Source organism: Schistocerca gregaria, chromosome X (assembly GCF_023897955.1).
Source record: "Schistocerca gregaria isolate iqSchGreg1 chromosome X, iqSchGreg1.2, whole genome shotgun sequence".
Lineage (NCBI taxonomy): Eukaryota > Metazoa > Arthropoda > Insecta > Orthoptera > Acrididae > Schistocerca > Schistocerca gregaria.
In genome coordinates, this window is record NC_064931.1 from 499,190,161 (window position 1) to 499,202,458 (window position 12,298).

Here is a 12,298-nt window from a genome sequence, read left to right on the forward strand (position 1 = left end):
CTACTTCATAATTGGTGTAATGCAAAGCATAGGCCTAGAGATAGGGAGATATTGAACGTAATGTGTTTGGATGTCAAGAGAGCAGTGTGTGAAGCCTTCGACGAGCACACGAGCACCATAGTAGAATATTATCGAAGGATCTCTTACTACACCCAAATAAATTCTGGTCATTTGCAAAAGCTATTAGCTACCAAAGTTAGTATACAGACACTCATGGACGTGGCAGGAACTGAAGTGAGGGGTAGCAAAGCAAAAGCAAAAACGCTGGATTCGATTTTCAAGTGTCCCTCTACAAATTAAAATCCAGGGATATTGCCCCAGTTTAAGTTTGGGACCATTTTGCAAAGATCAGTGATGTAGATGTTAGTGTCAGCGGTGTTGAGAAACAGCTTAAATCACTAAACTGAACAAAGGTCCAGGGTCCGAATGAATTCCTACCAGATTCCACGCCGAATTTGCGACTGAGTTTGCCCTCTTTCAGCAATAATCTACCATGGATCCCTCGAACAAACAACTGTGCCCAGTAATTGGGAGAAAGCACAGTTCACACCCGTCTACAATAAGGATAGCAGAAATGATGCATAACACTACCGACCAGTATCCTCGACGTCCATTTGTTGCAGAATCTTAGAACATATTCTGAGCTCAAACGTGATGAAATATCTCGAACAGAATGACCTCCTTCACGCCAATCACCTTGGATTCCGGAAACATCGATCTTGTGAAGCCCAACTGACATTTTTCTCAGATGATGTCGTGAAATCTACGGATCAAGGCGCTCGGGTAGATGCAGTACTTCTCGACTGTCAAAAAGTATTTGACCCAGTACCACATCTACGCTTATAATCAAAAGTACAATCGTGTAGGGTATCAAACGAAATTTGTGATTGGATCGAGGATTTTTTGTTAGCATGTTATCTTGGACAGTGAGTCATCGACAGATGTAGAAGTAACTTCGGGTGGGGCCCTGGAGAATATGTTGGGACCATTGCTGTTCATGTTGTATTTCGATGACCTTGCAGATAATATTAATAGTAACTTCAGATGAAGCTGTTATGTATAATGAGGTACAGTTTGAATAAATCTGCACAAAAACTCAATCAGATCTTGATAAGACTTCAAAGTGACGCAAAGATTGGCAAATTGATGTTCAAAAAACGAAAAAAAGTGATATCCTATGACTACAGTACCAAATGGTCACAGATAACAACGAGTTACAGATGGAATCGGTCAACTCATACAAATAGCAGAGTGTATCACTTTGTAGGGATGTGAAATAGAACGATCGCATACGTTCAACCGTAGGTAAAGCAAGCGGCAGACGTCATTTATTGGTAGAATGTTAGGGAAATACGATCAGGCCAAAAAGTGAGATTGATTACAAATCACTTGTGCTACCCATTCCGCAATATTGTTCAGTTGTAAGAGACCTGTACCAAGTAGGGATATTGCACGTAAACATAAAGCGGCAGCACGTATAGTCAAAGATTTGTTTGATACATGGGAGAGTGTCACAGAGATACTGAAATAACTTAACTGGTGCACACTTGCAGATAGAAGCACTCTTTCTCGAGAACGCCTACTTACAAAGCTTCAAGCAAGCACTCCGTCTTCCTACTACAAGTGGCCCATCGGGACCATCCGACCGCCGTGTCATCCTCAGTTGAGGATGCGGATAGGAGGGGCGTGTGGTCAGCACACCGCTCTCCCGGTCGCGATGGTTTTCTTTGACCGGAGCCGCTACTATTCGGTCGAGTAGCTCCTCAGTTGGCATCACGAGGCTGAGTGCACCCCGAAAAATGGCAACAGCACATGGCGGCCCGGATGGTCACCCATCCAAGTGCCGGCCACGCCCGACAGCGCTTAACTCCGGTGATCTGACGGGAACCTGTGTATCCACTGCAGCAAGGCCGTTGCCACACAATGCTTCAAGGGCCGGTCTGAAATGATGACTTTATAGATTCACTTAAGTCGTTCCCATAGCAGTCGTGATGCCAAGATGAGATTAATTACAGTGTGCAGAGACGCATTTAAACAGTCATCGTCCTCGCGTTCCATATGCGAATTGAACGGGAAGAAACCTGATAACTGGAACAATGGGAAGTACTGTCTGCTATGCATTTCACAGAGGTTTGCGGAGTATGGACGTAAGTGTAAATAAATCGTCCTACACATCAACACAAGTCAAACAAAGTTCCTAATCAAAGTCTAGGTCCAGAAAAAGGAGATCACAGCTGTATTTGAAGGCTTCAATGACGAGATACCATCTGGCAATCCACCCCTCTGACTGGGTATTCGTTTCAACGCCCATCCCGATGCGAATTGTTTACCGCACCCCCTGCAGTCGCGGCTGCCAAATGTGGAATTAAGAGCCTTACAAACAATATAGTCACCACTCTCCGTGTCAACAGGATATTACGATTCCTAAGACAAGTAGTACGCTCCTCGACAGTTAAATTTAGCAGCTTTGCTAAAACCTGATTTTATATTATGACACTTTGATTTCCATAGTATCTTGGATGTTTAAAACTTTCTTTGTGTCAGTAAATATCCTTTGCAGAACGTGTTTATTCACAGGGAAGACGGTAAAGTCATCTGGGTACTCATGCGTGTCAGAATCATATCCGTTTACTTGCAACTTGCCATTCGTCATGTTTCTCATCTAATGCACAGCCTGATCTACGTCTCCACTGCAGCGAAATGGAATTATAGAGTTTAAAATCGTGACCAGACACTTCTGACTCTTCCCAGGGACCACTAGACAAAAACGCAATCTCGATCCCGAAGGCAAGGGCGCAGCACCGACGTTGCTACGGGCTGGAGTCTATCTATCTTGAAGTCAGCACGCATGCCTGCTTGCTCTCTTCGCAGTGGCTTCAATGCCCTACTTGCCTGTACTTAGAACAGTGACAAATGTTGTAGTTTTATTCATTCGTTGATCACTTTTACCATGGACATTCTTACAAAGAAGGTATTTCATAATGTACAAAGCTAGTGCCAAGTTTTGAAGGATATTAAATACAGATTAGCAATATCAAGAAAAGTGTTTCTGTGATAGACAAATTTGCTGACGTAGAATATAAATTGTTGGGAAATCTCTCCGGAAGGTACATGTCTGGTGTGTAGCGCTAAACTAAAGTGGAATATTGCCAAAAAATTGCAGACAAGAAGTGAATAAAAGTTTTTAAAATATGGTGCTATAGAAGAAACCTGAAGATTAGGAGGGTAGTTGTGATAACTTCCGAAGATGTGCTGATTCGAACTGGGAAACTAAGAAATTTATGGCATAGCTTAACTAACGGAAGGACTAGGTTGATAGGATATATCCTGAGACATTGAAGAATTGTCTGTTCGATAACGGTGGGGGAGGTTAAAATTATAGAGGGAGACCAAAGGTTGACTACAGTGAGCAGGCTGAAATGGATGTACGTTGCAATAGTTATGCAGAGAATAGATTAGTGTGGAGAGCTGCGACGAATCAGTCTTTGGGCTGAAGACCGCTACAACAACACTGGTACACCGTCCATTCTAGCTTCAACACCAGCTGCTATATTCGCCATACGCGTAGTTATCAGCTGGCCTCATGACCACGACTCTGACGTTTGGTTTCCATCATTTTTTGCAATACGACTTCTCAAATACTTGCCTGAAAAACTGAGTCAGCATCCCTTCATTGTGAAGGAGATGCTGGGTTCAGAAATAAGATAAGATTGTTCATTGCAGAGCTGTAGTGTATGGCTACAAACATTATAGTGCGTAAATACATTGTGAAATAACAACAGGTTTTATTATTACTTACTTCTGTCACAATTGTTAACAAATCCCTACTCTGTGTTATCAGACATCCTTCCTTGTGTAGAATGTATTGTATTAAGTGCTCGAGTGGTTCTAGGCGCTTCAGTCTGGAATCGTTCGATCGCTACGGTCTAAGGTTCGAATCCTACCTCGGGCATGGATATGTGTGATGTTCTTAGGTTAGTTAGGTTTAAGTAGTTTTAAGTTCTACGGGACTGATGACCTTATATGTTAAGTCCCATAGTGCTCAGAACCGTTTTTATTGTAGTAAACTGCGGTGGATATTCTTAAATGAAAACAGTTATAATCGTATAGTTTGCCAACTAGCTCTGCAGATGACGAAGAAATTGAAGAAATGTATAATGAAATAAAAGAAATTATTCAGATAGTGAAGGGAGACGAAAATTTAATAGTCATGGGTGATTGGAATTCAAGTGTAGGAAAAGGGAGAGAAGGAAACGTAGTAGGAGAATATGGATTGAGGCTAAAAATTAACTAAAAGGTATCAGATAGATTATATAATGGTAAGACAGAGATTTAGGAACCAGGTTTTAAATTGTAAGACATTTCCAGGGGCATATGTAGACTCTGACCACAATCTATTGGTTATGAACTGTAGATTAAAACTGAAGAAACTGCAAAAGGTGGGAATTTAAGGAGATGAGACCTGGATAAACTGAAAGAACCAGAGGTTCTACAGAGTTTCAGGGAGAGCATAAGGGAACAATTGACAGGAATGGGGGAAAGAAATACAGTAGAAGAAGAATGGGTAGCTTTGAGGGATGAAGTAGTGAAGGCAGCAGAGGATCAAGTAGGTAAAAAGACGAGGGCTAGTAGAAATCCTTGGGTGACAGAAGAAATATTGAATTTAATTGATGAAAGGAGAAAATATAAAAATGCAGTAAATGAAGCAGGCAGAAAGGAATACAAACGTCTCAAAAATGAGATCGACAGGAAGTGCAAAATGGCTAAGTAGGGATGGCTAGAGGACAAATGTAAGGATGTAGAGGCTTATCTCACTAGGGGTAAGATAGATACAGCCTACAGGAAAATTAAAGAGACCTTTGGAGAAAAGAGAACCACCTGTATGAATATCAAGAGTTCGGATGGAAACCCAGTTCTAAGCAAAGAAGGGAAAGCAGAAAGGTGGAAGGAGTATATAGAGGGTCTATACAAGGGCGATGTACTTGTGGACAATATTACGGAAATGGAAGAGGATGTGGATGAAGATGAAATGGGAGATACGATACTGCGTGAAGAGTTTGACAGAGCACTGAAAGACCTGAGTCGAAACAAGGCCCCCGGAGTAGACAACATTCCATTGGAACTACTGACTGCCTTGGGAGAGCCAGTCCTGACAAAACTGTACCATCTGGTGAGGAAGATGTATGAAACAGGCGAAATACCCTCAGACTTCAAGAAGAATATAATAATTCCAATCCCAAAGAAAGCAGGTGCTAACAGATGTGAAAATTACCGAACAATCAGTTTAATAAGCCACAGCTGCAAAATACTAACTCGAATTCTTTACAGACGAATGGAAAAAGTAGAGGAAGCCTACCTCGGGAAGATCAGTTTGGATTCCGTAGAAATACTGGAACACTTGAGGCAATACTGACCTTACGACTTATCTTAGAAGAAAGATTAAGGGAAGACAAACCTACGTTTGTAGCATTTGTAGACTTAGAGAAAGCTTTTGACAATGTTGACTGGAATACTCTCTTTCAAATTCTGAAGGTGGCAGGGGTAAAACATAGGGAACGAAAGGCTATTTACAATTTGTACAGAGACCAGATGGCAGTTATAAGAGTCGAGGGACATGTAAGGGAAGCAGTGGTTGGGAAGGGAGTGAGACAGGGCTGTAGTCTCTCCCCGATGTTATTCAATCTGTATATTGAGCAAGCAGTGAAGGAAATAAAAGAAAAATTCGGAGTGGGTATTAAAATCCATGGATAAGAAATAAAAACTTTGAGGTTCGCCGATTACATTGTAATTTTGTCAGAGACAGCAAAGGACTTGGAAGAGCAGTTGAACGGAATGGACAGTGTCTTGAAAGGAGGATATAAGATGAACATCAACAAAAGCAAAACGAGAATAATGAAATGTAGTCGAATTAAGTCTGGTGATGCTGAGGGAATTAGATTAGGAAGTGAGACTCTTAAAGTAGTAAAGGTGTTTTGCTATTTGGGGAGCAAAGTAACTGTTGATGGTCGAAGTAGAGAGGATATAAAATGTAGACTGGCAATGGCAAGGAAAGCGTTTCTGAAGAAGAGAAATTTGTTAACATCGAGTATAGATTTAAGTGTCAGGAAGTCATTTCTGAAAGTATTTGTATGGAGTGTAGCCATGTACGGAAGCGAAACATGGACGATAAATAGTTTGGACAAGAAGAGAATAGAAGCTTTCGAAATGTGGTGCTACAGAAGAATGCTGAAGGTTAGATGGGTAGATCACATAACTAATGAGAAAGTATTGAATAGAATTGGGGAGAAGAGAAGTTTGTGGCACAACTTGACCAGAAGAATGGGTCGGTTGGTAGGACATGTTCTGAGGCATCAAGGGATCACCAATTTAGTATTGGAGGGCAGCGTGGAGGGTAAAAATCGTAGAGGGAGACCAAGAGATGGATACACTAAGCACATTCAAAAGGATGTAGGTTGCAGTAGGTACTGGGAGATGAAGAAGCTTGCACAGGATAGAGTAGCATGGAGAGCTGCATCAAACCAGTCTCAGGACTGAAGACAACAACAACAACAACAACAACAACAGTTAATATTTGCCGCCATTCTTCATTATTAGTTGATTCAATTGTGTTTACATTGTAGATGAGAATAGATATTGCATATCTTTTGCCACTGAATATTTGTAAATGTTTCATCAAACATTTTTAATTTTCAGCTGTCTACAAAGAAATAAAAAAGATAATTGTTAGCTTAATTATAGATATTTTGTTGTGAGACATGTATTGCCTCCAAGCAACAGTTTTAGGTTATCTTATTATTTACATTATTTACAAGTATATATATGAAAGCAATCACAGATTAAACCCACTTTCAATTCAGTCTATTTGCAAGAGGAAGGGCTCACAATGGGAACACCAGTGTCATAAACACTGTGAAAATATCTTCTAAATTACACTGAAAAGTCAATTTTTAGAAAAATAATAGAAACAAAGATGTAGACTTATAATGACACCTGTGTGTGGACGATATTACATAATCCTAGTAACAAACAATAGATTAAGGAACTGTCAATCAGAAGAGGAGGAGGAGGAGGAGGAGATTATTGTTCAACGTCCCGTCGACAACGAGGTCATTAGAGACAAAACGCAAGCTCGGGTTAGGGAAGGCTGGGGAAGGAAATCGGCCGTGCCATTTCAAAGGAACCATCCCGGTATTTGCCTGAAACGATTTAGGGAAATCACGGAAAACCTAAATCAGGATGGCCGGAGACAGGATTGAAACGTCGTCCACATATCAAAAGAGAGCAATAGGTTTGCCCCTGAACAGATACTTGCCCCTGATGTAGCCAACCTGCAATGTGGGTTGATGCCCTCTTTTCCTACAGCTAATATAGACATTTAACTGTTCTGTTACATCAGTAGTTTCCTCTTTAGCTCCCTTTTTTTTTCTGAAGAACTTTGGTCCGACGATTATCGCTAACCTTCTCCGTTCCATCACTGATCACCTGCATACACTTACCTATTTTGTTGTCTTGTCTAACCGCAAATGTTTCCATTTCCTCTTTCATTTTGTTGTTTCCTTCACGCTACTAATAGCTATTAGTTCCTTCATATTATTATCTGTTACTCATTTCTTCCAAAGTGCCAGACACTTCTGCTAATATTTAATTAAATAAGTTTATTTAATTGAAGAATAGTTCTGATATTAATTTTTTGTTACCTCTTACAATTCTCTGTCACCAAAATAGCTATTTAGATAAGATATAATTGCCGTTTCACAGTCACTAAATGTTTGACGAATTGTCCACCAATTAATCTGACCCGCTGTGATCATCGAGTTAGTAGCGGCTGCGAGCTTGGCTGGCGATAGCTGAAACAGGTTAGTGAAATGCTGCAGCGAGCTCGTTGCGATGTCTTGGCGGTGCGTTGGTTCAGAGCCGCGGACTCCGTCGACACCGACTCGGAGCGTTGGCTGTGGCTGGATGTCTCGGAAGCGCGCCCAGTTGTTTTGTCACTGCCACCTGGACAAAGAAACTCTCTCTCCCTCAAAATGCCTTCTTTTCTTGCGACTTTGTATTTTTGCTTGATTTCGGCTTTTGGTTTGCGTCCCGTCTCTTCAGGACGTATCATAACACTTCAATTCGCTTCTGTTTTTTTTTTTCCAAGATATTGCTTCTTTTTCAAATAATTTTATTATTCTGCGATGCAGTCCCACAACTTCTGTTCTTTAAATGGTTGCCACGTCCGATTCTACACGACCTCGGATGGTTTGTTCTTGAAAGCGCATACAAAATGTGGTGTTTTGCATTATTATGTATATTTCCAAGGCCGAGTAAAGCAACGTTTCTCTGCAGATGGTGTACTACTGCAGGGTTATACTAATAAAACGTTTTATGTAAATTGAAGGTGAAGAGAGAAGAGAAAGAAAGGAAAGGGAGAGGATCAGTGCTGTCAGTTGCATTGGGTCATATCGCAGAATCAGTGGCGACGAGTGAAAATGTGTGCCGGGCCGGGATTCGCAGCCGAGATCTCCTGCTTTGCATGCCGGTGCGTTAACCATTGCGCCATCTGGGACAGTGTCAGCGCCGCTGCGCGGACTATCTCAGCACACCTCACGGGCGATCCACGCTCCCGTCGAGCGCCACCTGTCATTTTCTCCATATTCGCTCTCTGAGATTCCCACAGACAGGAGGTCTGATGTATCTGTGCATCCGCACTGAAGAAGGTGGATCCACTGTCCAGCTAGGACTATCAAATTACATGAATGGATAGTGTCAGCTCTTTCAGACATGTCCGGAAGAACAGACACCATGGATTCATATAATTTGATAAAACTTTTCTTTCTCATATGGGGGTACTACGTACACTCCTGAAATTGAAATAAGAACACCGTGAATTCATTGTCCCAGGAAGGGGAAACTGTATTGACACATTCCTGGGGTCAGATACATCACATGATCACACTGACAGAACCACAGCCACATAGACACAGGCAACAGAGCATGCACAATGTCGGCACTAGTACAGTGTATATCCACCTTTCGCATCAATGCAGGCTGCTATTCTCCCATGGAGACGATCGTAGAGATGCTGGATGTAGTCCTGTGGAACGGCTTGCCATGCCATTTCCACCTGGCGCCTCAGTTGGACCAGCGTTCGTGCTGGACGTGCAGACCGCGTGAGACGACGCTTCATCCAGTCCCAAACATGCTCAATGGGGGACAGATCCGGAGATCTTGCTGACCAGGGTAGTTGACTTACACCTTCTAGAGCACGTTGGGTGGCACGGGATACATGCGGACGTGCATTGTCCTGTTGGAACAGCAAGTTCCCTTGCCGGTCTAGGAATGGTAGAACGATGGGTTCGATGACGGTTTGGATGTACCGTGCACTATTCAGTGTCCCCACGACGATCACCAGAGGTGTACGGCCAGTGTAGGAGATCGCTCCCCACACCATGATGCCGGGTGTTGGCCCTGTGTGCCTCGGTCGTATGCAGTCCTGATTGTGGCGCTCACCTGCAGGGCGCCAAACACGCATACGACCATCATTGGCACCAAGGCAGAAGCGACTCTCATCGATGAAGACGACACGTCTCCATTCGTCCCTCCATTCACGCCTGTCGCGACACCACAGGAGGCGGGCTGCACGATGTTGGGGCGTGAGCGGAAGACGGCCTAACGGTGTGCGGGACCGTAGCCCAGCTTCATGGAGACGGTTGCGAATGGTCCTCGCCGATACCCCAGCAGCAACAGTGTTCCTAATTTGCTGGGAAGTGGCGGTGCGGTCCCCTACGGCACTGCGTAGGATCCTACGGTCTTGGCGTGCATCCGTGCGTCGCTGCGGTCCGGTCCCAGGTCGACGGGCACGTGCACCTTCCGCCGACCACTGGCGACAACATCGATGTACTGTGGAGACCTCACGCCCCATGTGTTGAGCAATTCGGCGGTACGTCCACCCGGCCTCCCGCATGCCCACTATACGCCCTCGCTCAAAGTCCGTCAACTGCACATATGGTTCACGTCCACGCTGTCGCGGCATGCTACCAGTGTTAAAGACTGCGATGGAGCTCCGTATGCCACGGCAAACTGGCTGACAGTGACGGCGGCGATGCACAAATGCTGCGCAGTTAGAGCCATTCGACGGCCAACACCGCGGTTCCTGGTGTGTCCGCTGTGCCGTGCGTGTGATCATTGCTTGTACAGTCCTCTCGCAGTGTCCGGAGCAAGTATGGTGGGTCTGACACACCGATGTCAATGTGTTCTTTTTTCCATTTCCAGGAGTGTATGTTGATATCTGCTAGTTAAAATCTTCTTCGGAATCGTTTGCGTCGCTAACTTGTTCAGAGTTAGCGCAACTACTAAATGTTGCGCTGCAGCTTGCAATAATCTCTGAGACTCGAAATAGTTATTAAGCATAAGTTAACGTTTTCATTTTCATTTATGCTTGTCCTCATATTTATTACTGATACGTACACGTCGTATTTCCTGTGACAGGATGTGTTACGAATCATCTAGTTCGAATTACATTAAATGATCTTTCACCAATTCCGTTCATCGAAAATTCACAAGACCAGAGGTGTCGTTATTTTACCGTCGTATTTTGACTACAATTTTAATTTCCAGTTGTTAATTTTCCAGTGAATACTTTCTCATTAGGTAGTTACTACTCACTTCAGTAAAAACTCAGCAATAACTCAGTATATATCCACCGAGTAAGTATTTGCACTTCACAAAATTTTATTCTCTGTATATACACTGTTGGCCATGTATAGTTACATTACGTTAATTGACATACGTTTTTAATCAAGCATCGCTACAGAAATCATAAACTTCGTCCATACAACATTTTAGTAACATGATTCATGTTCAGTTTTCTAAAAATAATTAACAGTGGAATTTCGACTTAGCTGCAGCAATCTTCTCACAATGCATGGCTGCCGACTTGGCCGCAAGTTGGTCCGTCATCTCAAAGTCAGCAAGACAGCGCCAGAACACCTTCCCATTAACGTCAGTGCACCTCTGATACATGAAACAAACACAAAAAGCATACACATTTCGTAGTATTTCCAAAATACATTTAATGTAATAAAATTCTTTATCATTTATTGGCCAAAAGAACCTAACCAACAATACCAAGTACTGAGTGCGTGGAAAATTTCGAAGTGAAGCATCTTCCATGTTGAATCACTGCAAAATCGATATTTGGGAGTACCTTTAGGTCTCCCAGCAATCCATTTTTAATATTACCTATGCTTCAGGAGCGAGGGCACTTTAAGATTTTCGTTAGTTTTGAGAACAGCTGGGACATCGCTACAGTATTGTTTTTGGACAACAGTTCACTAACAGGTAACGAGGCGTCAGCAGGTGAATAATCGTGATGCAAAAACCGTGAATTGTTTCGCCACAAATTCGGGCGTCATTTTCGGACAGCTGACCCAGACGGCGTTGAATTTGTGAGAAGTACATCGCACTTATCTTTCGACCCTGTGACAGAACTCATGGTGTACTCAGCCGTTAAAATCGAAGAACGCAGTGTCCGTAGCCTCCATACTCGACCGCACTCGTTAATCTTTTTCGGTCTTGGGGATCCAGGTTTCAGTAGTTCTGCGTCGTTATTGAGTTCATCTAGCCAGTCGTGAATAACATCACTTCACCGCTGTTTTTGACTGAAATTCAACTATTTTGGAACAGATTTTTTCGTCAAACTTTCATGCCCGAAAGATTCGAAAAAAAGTCATCACATGAGCCAGCTCACATACCAATATCATCAGGACTTCTCTATTGTGATTCGGTGATCTTTCGTAATCATTTATCAAACTTTTCCCGTGATTTCAGCGTTTGTTGATATGCGCTCATCATCTTCAAAGGATTCACGGCCTTTTTCGAAGCGCTTATACCTCCCTTAAAACATGGTTTTACTCATACTAGGCAAAATGAAAGCTATCTTCAACGTTTCTGAAACGTTGCTGCACTTTATTCCGTTGTTGTAACAAAATTCAACACAAATCCTCAATCCATTTTTACACAAACCTAGCTTATCACTCGTTACCTCACTCGTGTAGACTGCATGGTCTGCACAGATTCTTTTTGTTTTTCTTTAATCTAATTTGTACCCTACTGGACATTAAAATTGCTACACCAAGAAGAAATGCAAATGATAAACGGATATACATTGGACAAATATATTAGACTAGAAGTGACATGTGATTACATTTTCACGCAATTTGGGTGCATAGATCCTGAGACATCAGTACCCAGAACAACTACCTCTGGCCGTAATAACGGCCTTGATACGCCTGGGCATTGAGTAAAACAAGCT

General features: G+C 42.7%; 1 pseudogene; it reads right to left on the reverse strand.

Moving 5' to 3' along the window:
* Nucleotides 1-1,800: 1,800 nt before the first annotated feature.
* Nucleotides 1,801-1,918, reverse strand: LOC126299750 (5S ribosomal RNA; annotated as a pseudogene).
* Nucleotides 1,919-12,298: the final 10,380 nt, after the last annotated feature.